Source organism: Eptesicus fuscus, chromosome 21 (genome assembly GCF_027574615.1).
Source record: "Eptesicus fuscus isolate TK198812 chromosome 21, DD_ASM_mEF_20220401, whole genome shotgun sequence".
NCBI classification, from domain to species: domain Eukaryota; kingdom Metazoa; phylum Chordata; class Mammalia; order Chiroptera; family Vespertilionidae; genus Eptesicus; species Eptesicus fuscus.
The window spans coordinates 7177501-7195866 of NC_072493.1; the positions used below are offsets into that span (position 1 = coordinate 7177501).

At 43.0% G+C, this 18366-nt stretch overlaps 1 non-coding gene across 1 annotated transcript; it reads right to left on the minus strand.

Moving 5' to 3' along the window:
• Nucleotides 1-5331: 5331 nt before the first annotated feature.
• Nucleotides 5332-5418, minus strand: MIR9208 (microRNA mir-9208). Its single transcript, NR_130501.2, is given in 1 exon segment — nt 5332-5418. It is a non-coding gene; the product is annotated as a microRNA mir-9208 (primary transcript).
• Nucleotides 5419-18366: the final 12948 nt, after the last annotated feature.

Below are 18366 nucleotides of genomic sequence, written 5' to 3' on the forward strand. Positions count from 1 at the left end.
CTTCTGCGCATGGGCCACGAAGTTTCAATCGCACTCTACGTGCGCACCCGCACGTGGTATTTTGTGAAAGAGCCACACTCAAAGGGCCAAAGAGCCGCATGTGGCTCGCGAGCCGCGGTTTGCTGACCACTGTCCTAGGAGAATGGCATATGCTGATTGGCCTGAGCATCAGATCCCTTCCTGGGTCTGGGATCAATAGTTGAGGAAAGGCAAGGAAATGACCCAACAGAACTGGGGCTTTGTTGGAAAGCGGGGAGGGGAAAGTACATTGGGAGGAGACCATGGTGTCCTCACTCACATCGTTTAGTTTATCAAAAGAAACAGGAAAATTGGATCTTAGATAAAAGCTCCTAATTTCTAAAAGAAGGCACCTAATTTATTTTTTCTGAAAACCCTTTGATGCTCAATAATGTGTGGCCTCACAAAGCATAAGTGGGCAAGATCGGAAGGAGGTCCTTGGCCTCCAGTATAATGTGCCTGGGGAAGTAGAGTACCGACTGAAAAAAATAAAGGAAGTGGTGAGTCTTGGAACCATTAGAGAGGGAGAATCAGGATGGTCAAGAACTCTGGGACTGAGAAGCCATGGTATATTTTTCCATTCATCTCGTGACTGCCTGGGAATAACACATGGGATCCATTTCAGTGCCCCCACTAGCACCTCAGAGACCTTGCAAAGGCCAAGAGCTTTTTTGAGAACTTACTGCCTGAACGTAACTTGGGTGCCAGGACAAATCAGGATTAATGCTCATTGGAGGTTAAATACTACCTTTTTCCCCTCAGGAAAATTCTAAATGTTAGCAGAAGCATGAATCAGCTGAGAAAGCTACAGGTTTCCTCTTCCAAAAATGCTTTTGTTGCTAATTAAAATTAGTCTAATTTTGAAATGATCATATCATTAAAGAGTATTTCAACTGATATTGATTTGATGATACCTACAAACATCTTAGAATAAAGAGGCTGCTGTGTTAGCATTATAAAGTGCTCTGATTAGACTTACGTCTGTGAAATTGATGACATGAGCTCCTGATACCTCTTCATTTGTTTCTCCCCCTGCATGAAATAATTATGAATACCTCACTCCATGCAATCCACATTTATTTATTTTTTTTTTACAGAGATGGGGGAAGGTGGGATAAAATGCTAGTTCTTTGCTTGTCTAAAGCATTACTCCAGCAATATCTTAATTAAGTCTAGAGTCAAAATGAAATATGTTTCCAAAGTATGTTTCTAATCCTTTCAAACTCGCAGTTTTGATGTGTGATCCTGGCCAACTCTTTTGAATGGTGTCTATTATGTCAATAAATCAGCTGAGACATGTCAGCCTGGACACTGGTGCCTTTGGCAGGAGGGAGGGCTGACAGAGGCATTCAATCAGCGGCTGCCTAACTCTGGCCCTGGGGTCTTGCAATGAGCCTCAGACACCTGATAAGGTGTGCCCCATTGGAGGGTCAGAAGGAGAGGGCAGAAAAGGGGTTTGGGGTCAGACAGGAACAGGTTCAGATCGAAGCCCTGCTTTGAGGTCAGCTTTGGCTTCATCCTCTGGCTGGCTGTGCCCACCTGTGTGCTCAGGACAAGTTGCCTGCACTCTCTAAGCCTGCCCTTCCTTGTCTGAATCATGGACATTACAGTGACCATCATTCAGGATAATGTAAGGACTGAAGGAGAACATTTCCAGAAACAAAACCCAGATGAAACTGAGTAGAAAACAGATTCGGAATGACACATGTGTACTGATAACAGGCAGGGAAAGAACCACCAATGCTTCTGAGCCAGAAGAGACTGGAATTCACTTAAAACAAGGGACATGTGAATTAACTACACTGAGATGCTAATGCTGACCTATCCAATTGGAAAGTCCGACACTTGCTGTTTCGCTGTTGGAAGAATTACGGTGAGGAAGCCACAGGTATTGCTGGTTCAGGCATAATAATGCAGTATTTATCAAGATGAAAAATTAACATTCCCAGTGAACCAACAACCCCATTGCTGAAAATTTCTCCAACAGATACACCTGCACATACACAAATGATATATTTACATGGTTTCTCCTAGGAAAACTTGTGATAGTGAGAACTTTAAAACAATACAGTATCCATTCAGAAGGGGCTGGTTTAAATAAATGATGTCATACCCCACAGCTGGAACAGTATGCAGCTGGGAACAGGAACAAGGAAGCTGTGCTGGTGTCACCAGATGATGAAAAGCAAAATGCAGGGTAGTGTGAACAGTAGCTTCCTTTGTTTTGGTAGGATAGTAGGTGTGGGGGTCAAAAACATACATCTGTACTTGCCTCTTTTTTCATAATGAAACACTGTGAGGATAAAAAATAAACTAATACAAATAATTTCTTGTAGGTGAAGGGACTGGGATGGGCATGAGATATTCTGAGCAAACTTCTTACATGATTTTTAATTTTTAGATATGTAAAACTTGATGAAAACTAAACTTAAAGACCTATAAAGCCTAGAGAGAGAAAAAGACCTATAAAACCTTACTGGACACATAAAAGCAGCCTTAATGAATGAACTGACATAAGTTCCTATAGGGAAAGGTGCCATACTCTGTCATTTCTTCCCTAATTAATTCGTTACACTTTTTAGAAACGAATTTTTTACCTTCTCCTTTTCTTCTCTTCAATTACAGCTGACAATGTTATTTTATATCAATTTCAGGGGGATCACTTCATAAATTATATAAATGTCTAACTACTATGCTGTACACTGGAAACTCAATAAATTTTTAATCAACAATTCAACATATGCAATCTGACAAAGTTATTCAAATATTCACATGGAAAATAAAAAGTTCTGAAATTGTTAGAATTTGCGGGGGGAAGGGGGGAGAGGAAAGAGAGGGGTTTGTGTTATCAAGATATCCTATTACATAACCTAACTAAAGTGTATGTTAAATATAGTCATTACAGGGTGTTATTAAATAGGAAAAGACTAATGTATCAGTGAAAATGAACAGAGAGCCTGGACACTGACTCATGGTTGTATGTGAAAATTTAGAGAATTATGAAAATACAACAAAATTCTTCATAAAGATAGATAAATACATGTGGGTTAGAACTCTACACATTTAAAAACAAAACTCAAAGTATAAGAATAAAATGTAGAAAAGTTTTTTATAGTCTTGGGTAAGAAAGACCTTCTAAAACAAGAGAGATAACCCAGAAATGACAACAAAAACAATTAAATTTTAGTACATAGAAATTTAAAACCGCCATAAACACAGTTATTTATACTTATGAGTAATTTATTGTAATAAATAGAATTTTGAAATGAAAAACATTATTTACAATAGTATTAAATTTCCGCATCCTAAGAAAAAAATCTAATGAAAGGTAGTTAAGGCCTCTACTCAAGAAAAAATGTTAATAAGAATAAAGGAGATTTAAATAAGAGAATCCATATACTATGTTTATAGGTTCAAGATTCAATACTTAACTATACCAATTCTTTCCAAATGACATATATGTAATGTAATCCCAATTAAAATACCAGGATTTTTTTTTTTTTTGAGAAAATTGAAAAACTGATTTAAATGTTAATGACAAGGTAAAAGGTTACGAACAACCCAGAAGGAGGTAGGAGGCCTGACTATCGAGTTACCATGAAGCTACAGTGATGAAGACTGAGGTGTTGGTTGAAAGGTGGGCAAAGGACAGAGAGGCCAGGGAGAGCTGGGCATATGCACTTGATTCATGTCACAGGCAGACTGCAGTGGGAAAGTGTCATCCTTTGCAAGAAATACTTCCGGGTCACCTGGACGAAACATGGAGCAAAAGTAACTTGGCTCCCTCCCTTCCTCACACCAGCCATCCACACCAACAAAAATCAGTTCCAGGCCAACTGAGAACCTAAATGTGAAAAGAAACCAGTAAAGCTTCTAAGGAAACATTGGAGAACATTCTGACAGCCTTAGGGTAGAAAAGTCTTCATAAAAAAGACATCAGAAGTACAACCATAAAAAAGTGATATATAACTACATTAAAATTAAAAGCCATTTTCTTCTTTAAATGACAAAGAGGCTAAAAGATAAATCATAGAATAGGAGAAAATATTTGCAACACAAATAACCAATACACACACCACGCATTGCCAGAATATATAAAGAAGTTCTGCAAATCAATACAGAATGACACACAGCTGTGCCAGTAATGTGCTAATTGCCTCTGGGTCCTCAATTCACCCCATTTCCCCCGATTTTATAACATGGAGCTGACTCTGCAGACCTCACTTCTGCTGGGCCTCTGGCTCTGTGCCAGGCTCTGCCAGTAGGGGGCACTAGAGGAGCCAGCAAGATGGAGGAGGGATGTCTTTTTCCTCCTGGGTTTCCCTGCACGGGTGGTGAGCTGAGCAGCTTGCACTATCCTCTCAGCATGGTGTGCTGGGCGCTCTCTGAGGTGGCCTGGCAGACTTCATTTACCGCAGAGGCATGTGCTATCACCTCAGAGAGCGGAATCTTAGCCTCTCTTTTTTGGGGGGTGGGAGGAAGGCCTGTTTTTAAACTGCATATTTTTTCCTAGTTGCTTCTCCCTGGGGTGGTTGCTTCCTGTAGTTGTCAATGAGACATGCCGCAGAGTTCTCTTTTCCCTCTTTCCGTTCTTAGTCACCCCTTACTTAAATTATAAATTTTCTCTGTTAAAATTATTGGATGTGTTTATTTATTTTGTTTTGATATTCCACATATAAGTGAAATCATACAGTATTTGTCTTTCTCTATATGACTTATTTCACTTAACATAATACCCTCTAGGTCCATCCATGTTGTCACAATGTTGTTGACATTCTTTTATACTGCTGAGTAATATCATCTATCAAAGGACACCTAGATTGCTGACATATCTTGGCTATTGTGAAGGGAGGTGGAGGGACAGGTGAAGGGGGAATATCCTACCTTATAATAGAGAAACATGCAAATTGACCGCACCTCCGCTATGCCCACGATTGGGCCGGCGGGAGGCTGGAGGGAAGGACTCTGGGTGGCCTATCTGGCCGTTGAGAAGATCAAGATGGCGGCGCCCAGTCCTCTTAGTTCCGGGGGTCCCTGGGGAGATCGCTGCCCCGGGGAGGCAAGACCTGGCTGCCCAGCCTCTCCCGGGGGTCCCTGGGGAGATCGGCAACCTGGGGGGGCATGGCCGGGCCCATCCAGCCTCTCCCGGGGGTCCCTGGGGAGATTGGCAAAACGGGGGGCGTGGCCGGGCCACCCAGCCTCTCCCAGGGGTCCCTGGGGAGATCAGCAACCGGGGGGCGTGGCTGGGCCACCCAGCCTCTCCCAGGGGTCCCTGGGGAGATCAGCAACCGGGGGGCGTGGCTGGGCCACCCAGCCTCTCCCAGGGGTCCCTGGGGAGATCAGCAACCTGGGGGGGCGTGGCCGGGCCCATCCAGCCTCTCCCGGGGGTCCCTGGGGAGATCAGCAAAACGGGGGGCATGGCCAGGCCAGCCCAGCCGCTCCCGGGGGTCCCTGGGGAGATCGGCAACCGGGGGGGCATGGCCGGGCCCATCCAGCCTCTCCCGGGGGTCCCTGGGGAGATCAGCAAAAAGGGGGCGTGGCCGGGCTGCCCAGCCACTCCCGGGGGTCCCTGGGGAGATCGGCACCCCGGGGAGGTGAGGCGGGACTCGCCCAGCCGCTCCCGGGGTCCCTGGGAACATTGCAGGCATGTGGTTGCTGAGACCCAGACCAGGCCTCTGGCCACAGATTCATAGCTTTGCGGAGACCTAGGGCAGGGATCTGCCTCATCTGCAGAGAGACAGAGGTTCTGCAGTGCCCCCAAGACGTGGATGGGCCCAGCCAGGGATCAAGGGGCATGGAAGGACTCCTGGCAGAGGGGCAAGGACCCTCACCCCTGAGGCGGGGGTTGAGGGGTGGTGCCATCTCAGTGGAGGGGTGCTGCACTGCAGGGTACTGGACTGACTGATGTGATTCATAGAAGCTCCCAGTGCTAACCGGCCATGCTCAGGCGGCCTTCACACTTCAGAGGCAGTGACTCCTGCTCCTGCCTTGACCCAAAAGCAAGCTCGCTACACCCTGCCCCATAGCAGAGCATGCCTAGGCAGTGAGTGGGAAGCCTTCCACCTGCTTCGGAGAAGGGAGAGCAGTAAAGAATTGGGGGAGAGGAAAGAATGTGGAGCATCCGCAATGAAGAGGTGCTTGAGAAAGAGGCTTGGAAGCCTGACTGGAAAGTTTGTTCTGTTTGCTGGGCCACTGCCCCTTAGGAAGCGCAAATAGCATGGCTCTGAGGGCTTCCTGTGTGCTGAGTCAAGTTCCACAGCCAACTGGAATTGGCCTCAGTTTCCTGGTCTGTAAAATGGATTAAGCGTGTCCCAGTGCCTTCACTGAGCTTTGATGGCCAATTGAGATACTATATAAAGAAAATGAGGGAAGAAGTGAGAAAGAAAAGGAAGGACAAGCAACACAAAAGAAAGACTGAAAGGAACCTGTAAACCCATTGTCACTTAAATAGGGAATATAGTCAATAGTGTTGTAATGATGGTATGATGCCAGGTGGGTACTGGAAATATCGGGGAACACTTTGTAAAGTATATGGTTGTCTAACCACTATTCTGTAACTAATATAAAACCTGAAACCAATACAAAATAATGTTGAATGTAAAGAAATGAAAATTGGAGTGAAATTTTTATAAATTTCAAAGTTTAAATAAAAGCTGTAAAGGAAGGAAGGGGAGAATAAAAAGTGTTTTTCATTTTACCACTTCATTAAAAAGACAGTTGTTTTTTTATGGTGCTTTTATACTTTTCTAAGTCATTATCTCATTTTAATTTCTGGGCAACTTAAAGACAAGATAAGCATTCCCTCCACTATTCAAAGAAAGGAAATCTTGGTGTCTGGTCCTAATGATTCAATCGTCAAGCCCTTATTGTAAAGCAGGGTTAGTAAAATTTTCTGTGCAGGGTCATATCTATACTAATAAAAGCCTTGGGGGTGATCAGGCCAGCAGGGGAGGGTATTTGGGGGCAATCAGGCCCGCAGAGGAGCAGTTAGGGGGCAATCAGGCAGGTTGGTGAGTGGTTAGGAGCCAGCGGTCCCGGATTGTGAGAGGGATGTCCAACTGCAGGTTTAGGCCCGATTCCACAGGGACCGGGCCTCTAGTCCTATATAATAAAGAGGGAATATGCTAATTGACCCTCACACTGTTGCAAAGATGGCAGCGCCCACAGCCAATAAGGAGGGAATATGCTAATTGACTGTCACGCCCTCAAAGATGGCAGCACCCACAGCCACAAGATGGTGGTGCCCAGTCCCCTCAGCCCCACCGGGGCAGCAGGCGGGTCTGACTGCTCCGCGTGCCTGCCTCCGGAGTCCTCCAGTTCCCGCAGCCCCCAGCCACGCAGGGTCAGTCTGAGGCGCAGGCAAGCCTCAGATGGCAGCTGCCCAGCCGCCCAGGGCTGCCCGAGACTCAGGTAACCAGGGCCAGCCGAGGCTTGCGCTGCCGGCAGTGGCAACAGCAGAGGTGCGATGGGGCATCGCCTTCCCCTGATGGCCAGGTTGCCTCCTGCCCCTGAGGGCTCCTGGACTGTGAGAAGAGGCAGGCCAGGCTGAGGGACACCCCCCCTCCAGTGCATGAATTTTCATGCACCAGGCCTCTAGTGATTTATAAAAGCCAAACTCTGACAAAAGAAAAAGTGCAGATGTCCATCAACAGTGGAATGGGTAAACATGGAATACTTATTAAATGCAATGTGAGACAATGACAGAAATGAACAGGTGACAGCTACATGCCACAATGTGATGCTGGCCAACAGCAAGAAAGAGCCAGAAACAGAAAACAGGTGGTTTCCAGCTTTTATATAAAATTTGTAAAGGCAAAACTCAACTTTCAGTAGTTAATGTTGCTCTGACATCATTACCTTTGTGTGAAGAAAGAGAGGAGCAATGGGGGAGGGTATGAGAGAAGGACTTCTTGGTGTGTAAAATGTTCTGTTCCTTGACCTAGGATGTGGTTACATGGCTGTGTCCCTTTTGTGATAAATTCATTGAGTCTATACTTTGGACTTGTGTCCTCTTCAGCTTTTGTGTGATTCTTCCATTAAGAAGTAAATTTAAAACAGAAAAAGAAAAGGTGGCAGGTTGATAGAGTACTTATACTACCAAGAGTTTAATATTCAAAATACATACAGAGCTTCGATATAGAGAAAAATCAAACAACCTTAAAGAGAAACCGGCAAAGGCTCTGATAAACAATCCATGTGTTATTACAAGTGGCCATCATATAGAGTCCCTCAGTTCCACTGAACCTGGGAAATGTCCCCCAATACCAGTGAACCAATTTGAATGGTGACAAAATGCCAGTGGGAATGTGGGTAAACAGGTACCTTATTATCAGTCAGATATAAACTGTAATATATTTTTGAAGAGTAATTTGGCACTATCAAAATTAAAATTTGGCCCACCATTTTACTTTTAGAAATCCTAAAAAGAGTCAAACTTGTTTAAAAATATGTAAATAAAAGAACATTTATTGCAACATTATCTATAATATGAAAGAAAATGGAAAATTAAATGTCTAGAAATTGGTAAAAAAAATCAAGTATATCCTACAGTGGAATACTATGTAGCTGTTAAAAAGGATAAAGGGCTCCATTTGACTGGACATGACAAAATCTACTGTAATGCTAACTCAGAGAACTCTCAGAGCAGAGCACTAAAAATTATGGTGTTCATGTAAAAGAAATAAAGATGTAGATACAGAGAAGGTTAACCAGGTAAGGCTGGAGGACAGCGGGCATGCAGCGTGGACCAGTCCCACACCATTCACCCAGCCACCTCATGACACTGTGTAGAGCTGGTGACATTGAGCTAGGGGCCTGGCAGGCCACGAAGGTCCTCCACAGAGGGTCATTCCTGGGGGATGAGCCTGACCTTGGGATGAACCCAACAGGATGACCTAAGCTGAGATCTCACAATGTGGCAGGAGCGGGGAGCAGGTGGTGACAGCAGCTGGGAGCTCTCTGTGGGTTGGGGTGGACCTCAGTCTCTCTGAGCATGAGGCCCTACTGAGGGCATGACAGGGCATATAGGGGAAACTGAGGAAGCCTATAGCCCTGCCCTGCACCAAGGTCTCTTAGCTTCTTAGCTGAGACAAGATATAGGGCCTTCAGCATCACCACACCTCTGGCGCACTCATGCCCAAGGGGAAAAACTATATTTCCTCTGAGAACTAGGGAAGGGCTGCTTTCCATAGCTTGAGAAGTTGCTTCTTTCTTTCTCCTCCCTCCCTCCCTCCCTCCCTCTTCTCTCTCTTCCTCCCTCCCTCCCTCCCTCTCTCCCTCCCTCCCTCCCTCCCTCCCTCCCTCCCTCCCTTGTCAGTGGTGAAGCTTCTTCAAAAACCCCTCTTGAGAACCCTGCAGAAGCCTCTCTCTGAGCTCTGGGCTAGGAAGACCACATTCTTCCACCAATATTCTAGGTTCCCATTTTGGTGAAATTAAAATTTCATGGATTAATTCATTTCTATGTTGTGCCAAACACATCCCATGGATCCAACCAAATAAAAAGCATGGTCAGCAGAAGCCAAGGGAGCCTTCTTTGGTTGAAAACAGTTGTGTGTAGCCTTGGCTGGGGAGTTTTATAAAGCACTGATGCCCAAGACACACTCCAGAGGTTATAGGTGTCAAGATTCATTTTTATCTATCTATCTCTCTATCACCTATCTATCTATCACCTATCTATCTATCTATCACCTATCTATCTATCTATCTATCTATCCATCTATCTATCTATCTATCTATCTATCTATCTATCTATCTATCTATCACCTGTCTATCCATTCACTTGACTTATCACCATTTAAAAAAATGACCTTCATATTCCCATTGAATTGCGTGACCCCTTTGTTATTATGTGTCTGGATAGGGCAGTTGTTAACACAATTAACAAAGTTGATCATAAATATCACTATCTATGTTCATAACTATTCAAAATATTTGATATTTTTACCAAAGTAATAAATGTGCATAGTTTAAAAATAAAGTAGTATTAAAGAGCTCTGCTGTACCCCATCCTCCTCTCCTATCCCTGTTCTCTATAAACAACAGCTTTTCATGGTTTTATCCATTTCCAATTAATGCTTATATTGCTATTTCTTGATTTATGAGAGCTACATATTATATACTGATTTCTGTTTAATTAGTTATATATATTTTTTGCTTTCCCACACCCACTCCCCATTTTCCCTTCTCCATCTAATCAATATATCTACATCACAATTTATGGTTGAATCTGTAACTTATGCATATATTAATATGACCATATTATTTTCTGCCTAGACAAGTAGTATACAATTGTTTTGTACAACTTTTGGGGTTTTTTTTTTTTTTTTTTTTGGCATTGACAATTGTTTTCTTTTCTATTTACTTAGTGTTCTTTGCACTGAGAGCTATTTCTCCCTAACTGCTCCAAAAGAACTGTCAAATATCTGTACTTTTCCAAGTCTTCCGACATATTTCCCAAAACCTCGTATGTTCCCTGTCCCAGACCTCCCTCATGTCCTGGCTGGGCTTGCTCACCCTGGGTGAGGAGTTCCAGGGGAGAAGAATGCCACCCTCACTCTGGTCCCATTGTATGCAGCCATTTTGTTTTGTTTCCTCCTGGTTTTGTGATGGCGTGGTTGATGTGTCTTTTTGATGTTGTTTATGCTGCTGGATGCTGCATGGATCAGCCAATCTGACAACTTTTCATCATTGTTTCTTTGTTGATGTTGTCTCCAGAATTTTCGCATACTGGCCAGGAACGGAAATTCCTGAATAGACTACACATTTCTCATCTTCTGTTGGCTGTTATTCATCTCTATAATCTCCTTTGTTCTACTATTTGTTTTACTCTCTTCCAACCATTGTCTACTCCTCTAAGTTATTTCACTTTGCTTATTTGCTTTTATTTTTGTATCCCTCTTTGTCTTAGACTGTGTCTTTTGAGTCTTCTCTCCATTCATATTTAAGACCAAGACTGTAAACTTACTGGACGCTCCATGTGTCCCTGTCAGATCACCAGTGTGGACCTCCACTGTAATGCCATCAGGCTGCCAGTCTTTTGTCTTTTGGTTGAAAAGTGCCCTAATGACAGACCTTGTAAGCATTTTCATTTGTGGCCATTTGGTTTCTCAAAAAAAAAAAAAAATGATGCTTCAGTATCATAGTAGATTGCTGATACCCTGAGAATACAGCAAAGGAAGACGTGTGCGGTGTGACTGTCCTGGATTTGCATTTGCTTCCTCCTTTTATTTTCAATTTAGCTTTTCTCCCAACCACATCTGGCTTCCCCACATCTGGAGCTTCTCAATTCTAAACATAATAAAACTCCCATTTCCTGTAGAGATGGGAATGGGATATATCCTTGGCTACACATGGAAGACAGAGATATTGGAAAAGGCATGGGGAGGGGTGGTATCTCACTGCTTGTACAGATGTGCAACCTCGGTGACTGGTGCTGCCAGATCCTGAACCTTCCTATAGTCCTGTGGGGAAATTAATTTGTTTTTCCCTGCTCTCGCCTCTGCTGGCATAAAGGCTTCGTTTCCTTGGCTCTTCAGCCTTATTTTCTCCTGCTCTGTTTGCTACCTTTGAAATATTTAATTTACATCTATGAACACTATTGATTCCTCATCTATTCTCTTTATCTATGTGGATTATTATTATTTGTTACTTTACTATTGCACCAATAGAGTTTTGAAGGAGTAAAAAGGAGCATGAGAAATTTAACCTACATCTTCATAGATATTTCTAACATAACATCTAGATCTCTTTCTGCACACACACACCACTTATGCCCCAAATTAAGCAGAAAGTACTCAGTTTGAAATAGATCTTGTACTTTCATAAAGACTAATATAAGAAAAATCAGCATATTATGAAATGTAAAAATGCAGGTCTATATTCTATGACTAAAATACAATAAAATGCATTGCCAAGTAGTTAAAAACCCATCCACTTGTCAATACCATAATTGTAATCATCACAATGTTCCTATCTTTTTAAGTTTGTTTTTATTTTTTAAATATTCTTATTTAATTGATTTTAGAGAGAGAGGAAGGGGAGAGAGAGAGAAACATCGATGTGAGAGACAACATCTTTTTGTTGCCTTAACTGGGAATCGAAGCCGCCCAATACTCCGCAACCTGGGTATGTGCCCGGACCAGGAACCTAACCTGCTACCCGTTGGTGCACGGGATGATGCTCCAACCAACTGAGCAACACCAGCCAGAACTATTATTAATTTTGTTACTACAAGTAGCAAATAACTGCTGGAGTAAAGAGTAAGTCCAAATAAATTTCAAACTCTTTAAAAATGAATTCCAAGGAGAATTCCAAGGTATGTAAAGCTCTGTGAGCCCTTGCATGAATATGGGCAGTAGAAAATAGAGAAGACTGAAAGTAAAAGAAGTAAACCTAAAAATCAAGAAGCTAAAAAATGGATGAAAAGCAAACCAAATTTGTGTGAGAGTATATAATAAAGATAATGGGATATTTACTAATACAGAAATTTTAACAAGTGAATGCAACCCCAAAGCTTGCTTAATAAGACTAATAAAAATATTATACTTTTCACAGGATGAATCTAGAAGAGGTAAAAAAAACATCAGAAAATATTGGATAGATAAGATACTGAGACTATTATGAAAAGTTATTAATAATCTACATACTGCTTTATGCCAATAAATGTAAACATTTCAATCAAATTTTTAAAGATGACATTAAGTGGTGAAAATCAACTCAAGATGAGATGGACTACCTAAGTATATCAATAACCACAGGATAAAATGAAAGGAAGTCACCATCAACCCCTAAAACTGTGTCAGGCTCAGGTTGCTTCAGGGGTAAGTTCTACTCATCTCTACTAAATAGAAAAGTACTATGCCATGTGAACTGCTCCAGACCATTGAAATAAAAATTTAACGCTTCTCAACGAATGCTGTGATCTTGGCTTAACTTCAAACCCCGGCCAGATAAAGAGCTTTACCCTAATAAACAAATCAATGAAAAGGAAAGGAAAACATAACAGTTCATCTTACTTATGAGCATAAATGCAGAGATCCTCAAGGAAACAATACTGACATTATTCCAGCAATAATGCAAAAAAAAGGGTACACTATGACCGACCATGGTTTACTCAAGAAGGTGAGACTGATTCAACATTAGAAATCTGTCTTGTAATTAACCTACTTAAATGATTACACAAACAAAAAATACTATTATTTCAAGAGAGAATATATTTTCTTTCTAAATTCTTACGCAAGGATATTTTTCCCATTTATTTTTTAGAGAGAGTAGAAGGGAAGGAGGGAGGGAGGAAGGAGGGGAGAGAGAGAGAGAGAAACATCTATGTGAGAGAGACACATTGATTAGTTGCCTCCCACACATGCCCTGACTAGAGCTGGGGATCAAACCTGCAACCCAGGAAATCAAACCCCAGACCCTTTGGTGTTTGGGCCGAAACTCTAACCACTGAGAAACACCAGCCAGGGTGAGAAGAGATTTTAATACCCATTCTTATAAAAATGATTGGCAAGGGGAGGATAATGGAATATCCTTGTTAAAGTGACAATCAGGAGCTACATCCCATATTTTCTTTAAATAATAAACTATGAGAAGCATTTCTAGTTAAGTCAGAGACCAGATGAGAATGCCAGCCCCCACTGCTGCTCTTCACATTATTCCGAGGATTCCAGACAAACAACAAAAGTAAGGACTGTAAAACTGAAAAGGAAGACATAAAATTTCCTCTGAATAGCAGACTTAATACACAAATTCAGTATGAGATTAAAGAAAAAAAGATCACCATACCCACAGCTTCCCTCACCTCTAGCCCTCATCATCAACTAGAAAAGAGAGTGAGAAAAAGGTGCTGCCTTCAAAAGGATAATAGTTCCTGAAATTCCTTGGAAAAATACATCTCTCTTTCCAAGTTTTCTTGGCAGGTCTTTCTTGAGTGCCAGGCTAATTTACCGAAGTGTGTGTGTGTGTGTGTGTGTGTGTGTGTGTGTTTTCTACGCTTCCCTCCAGCAGCCCATGGAAGGGGGCCTTTTTCTGCACCCCCCCAGGGGGACAGATAGTGGGGACAAAAGGATAGAGGTGCCCAGTACATATGCCTCGTGCCCACCTCCCAGAGCTGGCTGAAGAGGTTATGCTTAGCATTAGTGACGGGCACCAGGGAGGAGACAGAGAGAAGAGGATGAGCTCTGACTTCCCAAAGAGCTCAGAGCTACAAGAGAACAAGGGCCCTTATGGCAATGTGTGCATGGGATGGTGAGTCTTAGGGAGGAGGGTCCTGACACGCCCCTGCAGGTTGGGCTCCTTAGCTGAAAGGAAAGCTTGGCAAGCGAGGGAGGGTCCCCTAACTTCCAGGGTCACTATGAGTTTAGAACAAGCAAGGGTGGAGTGACTTTGACAGCCGTAAGGATCAGAGACCTTCTTCTGCCCCTCTGCTAGATATGGAATCTGGTCAGCTGGCCCTACGTGCAGATCCCTGAGCTGAGGGCAAAGGGACACAGAGGAGCTGCCATGCGCTGTGGGTGGTTTGGACCAATGTGGGAACAGGGTAGAGCTCCATCTCATGTTGGCTCTGTGGTTCACTCCTGTCCCGTGTCGCCCGAGCAAACCCTAACTGATGCTCTCGTGAGTGCCAGTCTCCTCATCTGCGAACAGCAGTTGCCCCTCCTGGCCTCTGGGAAAATGAAGAAGCTAAGGCATTTGATGTGCTGAGCACAGTTCTTACCCTTTCATAAGCACCTCCTGAGTGTTAAGTATTATTATTGTTGTTGTAATCAGTAATATTAAATCAAAATATATACTGAAGAGTTATTGTAAATATAAAGATAAATGTAGAGAAACAATATTAGTGGTAAATTATAGCTTCATTTTTCTGATTTGGTGCCATATTTTAGCCTTTGCTCACTTAATATATCAATGCCAGAGAAGTCTATTGATAAAGTTGATTTAATAGTAATATATCAAACTCTGCAGATATACCTCTTAGTCCTTTTCCTAGTGCCCAGGAATATTTAAAATAATAATTACATGTTAGACCTCTAAAATATCTGAATAAATTCTTAAACTACTTACAGTGGCTATATCCTCTGATTGCAATGCAAACAAACTACATGTAAATATAATTTTAAATGAGAAACTACTTGTAATAACCACATTTGTATGTCACAGTAAAAGATAAACCACAACTACAAATATAGACTATTGAAAAATAAGAGATAACAACATAGGGAAACTTATGGGCTGCAGCCAAAGCTGTACTTATTATTACAGTAATAATCGTAGATGTTTTTCTTATTAAGCAAGATGAAAATAAAAACAAATACTCTGACCATTAAATTCAGCAAGTCAGCAAGAAACAAGAAAGCATAAGGAAAGTAGGAGGAAGGAATTAACAGAAATAACAAGCACAAATACGCAGTCAGCAGACCTGCTAATAAATGAGACTGGGCTCTCTGAAAGGACAAATAAAATATTCAAAACCAAGAAATCTAATCAAGGAAAAATGAGACCAAAATAGGATTGAGAATAAAGACATAATCACAAATATGAAGGGGATTTATATAGACTGTTAGAGATTTCTATGAACAACTCTGCTAAATATGGAAACTGCATAAAATTCATAATGTTCAGGAAAAACACATTTAAACTGGCTAAAGAAAACCTAGAAAATGCAAATAAACCAGAGGCTCTTAAAAAACTGAAAAGTGTTGTCAAAGACCCAGCTCTATGAAGATGCCAGGACCAGAGAGTTTTATATGCAAGTTTATCAACCCTTCAGGACAGATAACCTCGCTGCAATTTAACTCTTCTAGAGAATGAAAAAAAGAGTCTCTTCTTTTTCTCTCTCTCTCTTTCTCTCCCTCTCTCTCTCAATCTCTCTCTCTCTCTCTCTCTCTCTCTCTCTCTCTCTCTCACTCACACACACACACATACACACAGCACATAGAAATGAAAAAAAGAACACATTCCAGAAAAGAAGAAATATATTTTTAAAATATATTTTTGCTTATAATATGATTACCTACCTGGAAAACCCAACAGAAACAACTAAAAAGCTGTTGAAATTAATGAGAGTTGAGTAAAGTGGCATATTACATAATAAAATATGAAAATAATCACTATCTATTTTATCAGAAATAACCAGTTGATAAATGTAATAGAAAATGATCCCCAATTTATTATAACATCCCAAACACAAAATGTTGAGAAATAAATTTAACAAGAAATGGGCAGGACCTATAGGATGGGGGGGAAACCTATAAAACTGTTACGGAGGGTGATCCAAGCAGACCTGCAGAGGAAGACACCATTGTGGGGGGTCGGAGAGGGTCTGAAATGTTGGGCAGGGCCTGGAAGGGTGGGGGAGAGGGGCGGGGGAGCGGTCCTAATCTCTAGGGAAGAGATGCTGACACCAGAGCACTGGGTGGTCACATGGAGATGAAAGTAATGGAAATGTCTTTTCCAAGTCTCTGAGAGACGTTTTATAAAGACATTAATGAGAAATTCTCCACACCCACAGAAGTCTGAGTAGATGTGAATGATGTGAGGTGGAGGCAGGGCTGACTTGCACAACAAAAGAGCCATGGCCACTGGCAGAGGTGAGTTGGTAGTTTAGCTGGTTGAGATGAGATGACCCCAGAAGAGAATGGTGCTTTTGCGTCAGGCTGCTCTCAGTGTGGGTGCAGACCCTGTGGGGACCCGGTTCCAGACCTGGGCACCAACAAATCCCCATGTGGGGGCTTGCCTGACCTCCCAGGGTGGGGGCCGATCTCCATCCCCGTCTCAGACTCTGGGGAGATCTTCCAGGTCAAAAGAGCCCCCACCCATGCTGCATGTGAGCTTCTGTCCCTCTGCCACCAGCTTGCCCCCAGCCTTAAAGCTAAAGTAGAGGAGGGTGGCTTCTCCATTTGTCAAGGATCTCAGAAGACCATCTGGATTCAGCTCCGGAGGTCCACACTGGCTTCCTGGGTAATTCCTACATCCTCACCACACTTCTGTATAGAAGGGGTTTCTGTGGTCATACGAGATGAGCTTGGGGAGCTCCAGCCCTCACCTCTGTCAGTCTCACTCTGGACCCACCCATAACCCACTCAGAATCCAGCTGCTGAGTGAAAACTGGGACCCTGCTCAGAGAGCACAGCTTCCAGAAAAAGGCTAATGCTCCACTTCCAGCCAGAGGGCTTCTCCCATGCTGTTTCCATGCCCCCTGGCTGTACCTCCTGCCCTCCACTTGCAGACACACCTCAAATCCTCAATGCACTGCTCTAACCTGACCCCAAACTGGCAGGCAGAAAATGCAAACACTAGGATTCTTTCTACTTCTTGTCAATTAACCAGAGAAGCTAATTATTTAATTTTATATACTGGCTCAAAGTCAGAGCCAGTGTCTGGAGGGCCTGGGGGTTTCTCAGAGACTTCCTAATTTTGCACCTCCAGCTGTTGGCGTTCATGTGCACCAAGGTGGGCAGTCAAGATGGATGAGTGAAGAGAGATAGAACACAGGAAGGCCCTGAATAGACTCGGTGGTCAGGGGACATTAATCTTGAGGTGTGCAATCTACTCTCTTTGAGGAGCTAATGTCATCCTTTCTGACCGCCACACCACATTTGTCTGGTTAATCTTCCATAACATGGGCCTGAGGATTAACCACATAAGTTAGTTCTGCTCCGGTGGGCCTTTGCCCTCTGAGTTTCCAGGGTGGCACAGATCACTGAGATCTCTTCTCCGACCCTTTCACAGACATCAGCTTTCCCTGAACCCACGTGACCCTTCACACCACCTGGGGTCACTTCTCTGCCTTGTGACTTTGACCTTAAACAGCCCAGTCCTGAAAATATCACAACAGAGGTCAATGCCTATATAAAGGGCATAATTTAGCAAGCCTTCCCTGAGGAACCACAGCATGCCAGACTCTGAGTGATGTGCTGTCGGGAGGGGAAAAGATGATTAAAATGTGGCCTCTACCTTCCTAGAGTTCATGCTTAGTCAGGGGAGATGAGACCTCAACTGCGTTGAGAAGTGGCCCAGGGAGGTACAGCAGATGGGTGCTTGCTGCAGGCTCTTAGGAGAATGGAGCAGCTTTGGGCAAGGGACAAGCACTTGTCAGCTGGGACAAGCATGGGTGGAGGAGAACCATAATCACAGTGACAAAAGCTTAGATGTGCAAGGGAAAGATGATGCCAAAAGGTTGCTGCAGGACGTTAAAATGGTCGTTCCTCTCTCAGAACTGGATAAAGCATATAGACAGCATGTGCTACATTTGCCATCTTGCAAAAATATCAAATGAAGTGTCTGATAATTGGTATGTGGGCCTTGAAGTTCTGGGCCAGACTGAGGGTATATAAAGGGTTAAGAGAG